The 6,475-nt window shown below is 46.0% G+C and overlaps 1 non-coding gene across 1 annotated transcript; it reads left to right on the top strand.

Moving 5' to 3' along the window:
* The first annotated feature begins 2,907 nt into the window (after window positions 1-2,907).
* On the top strand, window positions 2,908-2,981 carry Trnat-ugu. Its single transcript has one exon. It is a non-coding gene; the product is annotated as a tRNA-Thr (tRNA).
* The last annotated feature ends 3,494 nt before the right edge of the window (window positions 2,982-6,475 follow it).

Below are 6,475 nucleotides of genomic sequence, written 5' to 3'. Positions count from 1 at the left end.
AAAAATTCAAAGTGCCTATATAATTTACATGAAATGGGTTATTAAAAATTCTCTCCTAGTATTCTACGCTGAGTGTCAAACGTTAAAATATTTTTACAATACATAATTATGTATGCTAGAGTATCTGCAGGAATTTCTGCATTAAAAATTGTAACTAATTTCTTATATGAGTCTCATTAATCACATAAATTGGATAACTTGTTATGAAATTTTGTGGACTAACATCTACATCTCCTGTACATTGTTTGTATGGTGGTATGACATTCACGCTGTCATTTGAGAAGCCATAACGTGAACAGGATGGCTATCTAAAAGAGAGAATGCGCGCTATTAGTGGAACTGTTTTACGTGAAGAGCAGCAATTAAGAGAGTGTTGCCGACTGAAAGGTCTCAGGAAGGGCTCGACATCATTAAATGGCTTAATGAAGATAATGAAATTCGAAAACACGGGCGACCTTGGCGTGGTACATGGAAGAGGAAGGCATTATATCCCGATAGAAGTTGCTGACGAGATTGCTGTTGCTGTAACTGACCATGCAGCACATGCCCTGGGTAATGCTGGTGCTAGTGTTTCTGCAGTGGAACAGGAATTGTCCATCCCATTGTCAACAGTACGGAAAGTCTTGCGGTCCATTTTACATTGGTATCCTTACAAGATCCGGACGGTGTAGCAAGTGAAACCTCATGATCCACAACGACGTTCTGAATTTGCTCTTCGATTTCTAGCACGGATAAAAATTGATGAGATGTGGCCGTACAATATTGTACGGAGTGACAAGGCACATTTTACGTTACAGGGTGCAGTGGATATACATAACTGCCGAATTTGAGGTACTGTTAAACCGCATGTTGTGCATGAAGAGCCATTGCACTCGCCGTATATGGTGTGGATTTACAAGCACCTTCACTCACGATCCGTTCGTCTTTGAAGACAGTATACACAGAGGGCTTCTCATGTGTACCATGAAGTCTGTACATTATTGAGATCTCCTTGTACGGCATGTGATTCATGCTTTGAAAGAACACAAATGAGTGTAAATCACTATTTTCATGCAAGATGTGGCAACACCTCATGTCCCTCGCCCAGTGAAATATCTGCTTAATGCAACCTTTTACAAACGTGTTATCTCCAGAGCTTTTGCAGATGTATGGCCCGCAAGATTATCTGATCTCAATCCGTATGACTTTTGGCGCTGAGGATATAAAACAGAACGCGTTTACCATGGACAAGTTCGGTCTCTAACTGATCTGACGATCAGAATACGGGAAATATTGCTCAGATTCCAATGGAACTGTTGCGAGTAACTGTTGATCACATCATTTTACGGATGCAGCGTCCCGTCCCCATTTTGAACAAATTTTATAAGAGGCGGTTAATAATAAAATTAACAATATGTCTTCGTCACTTGTTTCACCTTTTTTGCCCACGTTCCGTTTCTGCTCTATTACACAGGGATAATTCCTATACGTCTTTCTTACATGCACAGCTACAGATTTGCTCCTGGTGATCAAAATTGGAACTATTTTTTTTTTACACCGTTAATAGGTCTGCATTATCGCTTTAGATCCTTGTACCACGTTTTGCTGATATACGATAATTACAGCCCACTTTAATTGTAACTACCCGGTACATTACTTCAGGTCACATATGCAATCTGTCAAAACCAGTATAGCGAACTTCTGCTCGTGAGAAAGATAATTGATCAAGTGTTACGTTCATATGGTTGCGGAAGATGTACGCAGTTGTGAGCTCACATAACATGCGACTGCGTTTAATCTTACTTATTCCGTAAACCATTGTCCACTATTTGCGATGAGTTCGTACAAATGTACATCGCTAAATAGTTAATAGCTTTGAAGATAATTTCAGCAATTGATAATGGCACTATTTTCTTCATAGGTCGGACGAGCGAACTAGACATGACAAATGAATTCCCAGACTCTACAGCTTGGGGCCAACTGCCACCGTTTTGCCGCAAAAACAAAAACGAAGCTAGCGGCACTGATGTGACTGTCGACCTCAGAAATCGTATAAGTAGCTCACACGTTCGAAAATCGGTGTCAGGGGCACGTTCTGTGTATGCACCAACTCGTTTCTAAGCGTGCACCCATCACGATAGGAAACACGTCCGGCGTGCTTCACGACCAAAAACAGTCCCGTGTGGGGACAGCTTTAGAATTTATTGTCGCAGTATATCCAACGTAGCCTTCCATATAGAACCTTAAGTAAGGGAGAACTTACTTTGTATGCAGTAGAGTATTGCAGCAGGGCGATTCCATGTTCTCCTTTTCAGTATAAGTTGCTGTGGGGTACGGGAAGCTGTTGAAGATGACTGAGAGGATACAAAATGACAGCTAGCTCTAAAGGTAGAAAAATGTAAGTTAGTAAGGATGAGTCGAAAAGAACAGACCCGTGGTGTTCGGATACAGCATTAGTAGTGCCCTGCTTGACAGAGTCACGTCGCTTAAATATCTGGGCATAACGTTGCAATGCGATATGAAATGGAACGAACATGTGACGATTGTGGTAGGTAAGGCGAATAGTCGTCTTCGGTTTATTTGGAGAATTTTAGGAAAGTGTGATTCATGTGTAAAGGAGACCGCATGTAGGACCTTAGTGTGACGTATTCTCGAGTGTTGCTGTAGTGTTTTGGGTCCATACCAGACTGGATTAAAGGAACAGATACCATCTTAGTATATATATAGTTAAGGCTCACCGGCCACTTGAACATCTTCTTCTTCTGTGCGAATGCACAAACAGTGCCCGAACTCTTACAGGAATCCGCAACGCGCCGCGAGTAATGAGTATAATGGGCGGTGGCACCACGAATGTAGTGCGGGACAATACGTTGAGAATGTGGGTTTCGCGGGAGGCGTGCCAGAGATAAATCCCTGCAGCCCTCTGTGTCCTCGGTGGCTCAGACGGATAGAGCGTCTGCCATGTAAGCAGGAGATCCCGGGTTCGAGTCCCGGTCGGGGCATACATTTTCATCTGTCCCAGTTGACGTATGTCAACGCCTGTCAGCAGCTAAGGGTGTTCATTTCATTGTAATTAGATTCTAACGAGACACGCAGGTGTTACGGAGATGCTTCGGTAACACAAATGGGAATCCCTGGAGGAAAGGCGATGTTCTTTTCGAGGAACACTATTCATAAAAAGTAGAGAACAGGCATTTGAAGCTGACTACAAAACTATCCTTCTACTGGCAACACACGTTTCTCGTATGGACCACGAAGATAAGATAAGGGAAATTAGGGCTCATACGGAGGCATATAGACAGTCGTTATCCCTCGCTCTATCTGCGAGTGGAACAGGAAAGGAAACAAACTATTAGTGGTACAAGCTGTCCTCCGCCACGAACCGTATGGTGGCTTGTGGAGTCTGTATGTTGATGTACATGTAGACTCGCTGCAAACAACATGTCCAGAATATAGTACTTCAAACCAGATGCTTCACACATTGAAGCCTATTCGATGTAGGCGTGCGCCTGTTTGGCCAGTCCAAATGAGAGCGGAAGGGACTTTGGTCTCCCGAATGAATGGGACGACAGGTAGGGTTGTAGAGCGTACGAGTCCCATTCTCGTTTCCACTGATTACGCAGAGTGTCCTGGCCCACATAATCCAGCCACGGAGTCGGGAGACTCAGACATTTTTCATACCAACATCGGCACGCGTCGCGCGCCCTTACTGCAACACCCTCCCCCTCCCTCTCCACGAGCTTCCGCTGCAACTCCCGCTGTAATTTATGGCGCCCACAGTTTTTGCGCCGACTCGTTTTGTTTCGCTTCTGACCCCCAACGTTTCCCGACCCACCACAGGCACTCTCCCCGGCTCCCCGCCCCCACATTTCCGGGAGCGACTGCGCTCACTCTGCTGCCCCTCCCTTCGCGAGGGCCCTCCATCCCGCCGAGCCGGGACACTCGATCTGATTTATATCGGCTGCGTATCGCATCCCGCTGCCGTCTCCTTAAATATTGTCCCTCTCCCGGAGCGGTGCTGACGTACAGAAGACACAGGCTCTGTTTATCGACACCTCAGAAGTACGCTAAAACTGTAGGATTAAAGATTCTATCTTTCGTTTTTTGCCTCATAACTGACCGACTGGATGACATAACAACTTTTACACTTGTTCTTTCTACGAAGGGTGTTCAATAAGTAATGCAGCACATTTTTTTCAGCACGTTTGAGTTGAAAAAAATGCGGAATTTGTTGTGAGACACCTTGGAGTATTCAAGCATCAGCCCCTATATTTCTGTGAAGTTCCGATATGTAGCGATAGTACACTAGTGGCCATTAAAATTGCTACACCACGAAGATGACGTGCTACAGACGCGAAATTTAACCGACAGGAAGAAGATGCTGTGATATGCAAATGAGTAGCTTTTCAGAGCATTCACACAAGGTTGGCGCCGGTGGTGACTCCTATAACGTGCTGACATGAGGAAAGTTTCCAACCGATTTCTCATACGCAAACAGCAGTTGACCAGCGCTGCCTGGTGAAACGTTGTTGTGATGCCTCGTGTAAGGAGGAGAAATGCGTACCATCACGTTTCCGACTTTGATAGGGTCGGATTGTAGCCTATCGCGATTGCGGTTTATCGTATTGCGACATTGCTGCTCGCGTTGGTCGAGATCCAATGACTGTTAGCAGAATATGGAATCGGTGGGTTCAGGAGGGTAATACGGAACGCCGTGCTGGATCCCAAAGGCCTCGTATCACTAGCAGTCGAGGTGACAGGCATGTTATCCGCATGGCTGTAACGGATCGCGCAGCCACGTCTCGATCCATGAGTCAGAAGATGGATACGTTTGCAAAACAACCATCTACATGAACAATTCGACGTCGTTTGCAGCAGCATGGACTATCAGCTCGGAGACCATGGCTGCGGTTACCCTTTGACGCAAGAGCAAGGAAAGACCAACTCTGCGGAATTACTTGTGCGTTACGAGGCTGATCGTGACAATTATTTGTCGAACATTGTCACACGCGATGAAACGTGGCTTCATCACTTCGAACCGAAACAGAACGCCAATCAGCTGAGGGACACCACACCATCTCTCTTCTGAAAAACATGTTCAAGGCTACTTCCTCAGCCTGTAAAGTAACAGCGACAGTTTTCTGGGACCATGTATGGGTTATTCTGTTTGATGTCCTCCCTCATGGCGCGATGATCAATTCTGAAGTGCAAAGTGTTACCGTCAGGAAATTGAATTGGTCGCCACAAAAATGCAGACGAACTTCTCCATGATAACGCATGGCCTCACATAAGTTCGCACACCTGAGAGGATCTCACAAAACTTCACTGGACTGTTCTTCCTCATCCACCCTACACTCCGGATCTCGCACGTTCCAACTTCTTCCATCTGTCTGGTCCAATGAAGGATGCACTTCGCGGGAAGCAGTACATGGATTGTGGGGAGTTACTGATGCAGCAAGACGTTGTCTCCGACACCGACCTTTAGAGTGATACAATGTGGGCATACAACCCCTCCCGGTAATGTGTCTTAAGACTGTGGTATTGAAAGGTGATTATGTTGAAAAATAGGGTTTTGTAGCCGAAAGAGTTAGGAACAATATGGTGTATTGGAATCCTGAATAAAGCCAACCTGCTTTCAGATAAAAATGTGTTGCTATACTTATCGAACGCTCCTCGTATGTTGTTTCCCATTTTCCACGCACTCCATCCATCCTCACGTAGTATCCTTCATTCTTATGTCCACGTCATTTGAACATCTGCACCGTAGCCTGTCTCTAACACTTCCTATATCACTGAAACTTGTCCCTGCAGAACTGAAGAAAAGGTGTATCGTGTGCCAGCAATCCTTGTACCTTGTCCTCCAGTATCGATCCTCTTTGGCCGCTTCTGTCGGAACGAACTTCCGGGCCGGCCGTAGTGGCCTAGCGGTTTTAGGCGCTACAGTTTGGAACCGCGCGACCGCTACGGTCGCAGGTTCGAATCCTGCGTCGGGCATGGATGTGTGTGATGTCCTTAGGTTAGTTAGGTTTAAGTAGTTCTAAGTTTAGGGGACTGATGACCTCAGCAGTTAAGTCCCATAGTGCTCAGAGCCATTTGAAGAAATTTCTGAACTTCCGGACTCCGAGGTGGCGGTGCGAATTGAGGAAAGGGTAGTTAGGAAATAGCGTGTGCAGTACTGTTGAGAGTTGCCTGGACGAGAAGGCACGAGTGTGGTGTGGGGACGTTGGCTGTCGGTGGCTTGTTGACGTCGGCAGTGGGCCTGTGGTCGTGACAGAAGGGGCAGTGTGCATTGTATCGTTAACCGCCCGATGCGCCCTGTGGTCTGTATTCTGTAATACGGCGTTGGGCAGAAATTAGGAAGAAGGCCGGTACTTGAACGAGTTCACTGCAGAACAACTTGGTTGAGCGTCGCCTTCCTGCTTGTGTGGGCTTGAAGTTTGGCAGACGTTGATCGTTAAATTTGATTACTGCACGTCCTTTCTGTCTCATTTCGCCC

Source organism: Schistocerca piceifrons, chromosome 2 (assembly GCF_021461385.2).
Source record: "Schistocerca piceifrons isolate TAMUIC-IGC-003096 chromosome 2, iqSchPice1.1, whole genome shotgun sequence".
Taxonomy (NCBI): Eukaryota; Metazoa; Arthropoda; class Insecta; order Orthoptera; family Acrididae; genus Schistocerca; species Schistocerca piceifrons.
This window is presented reverse-complemented; position numbering and strand designations above follow the sequence as displayed.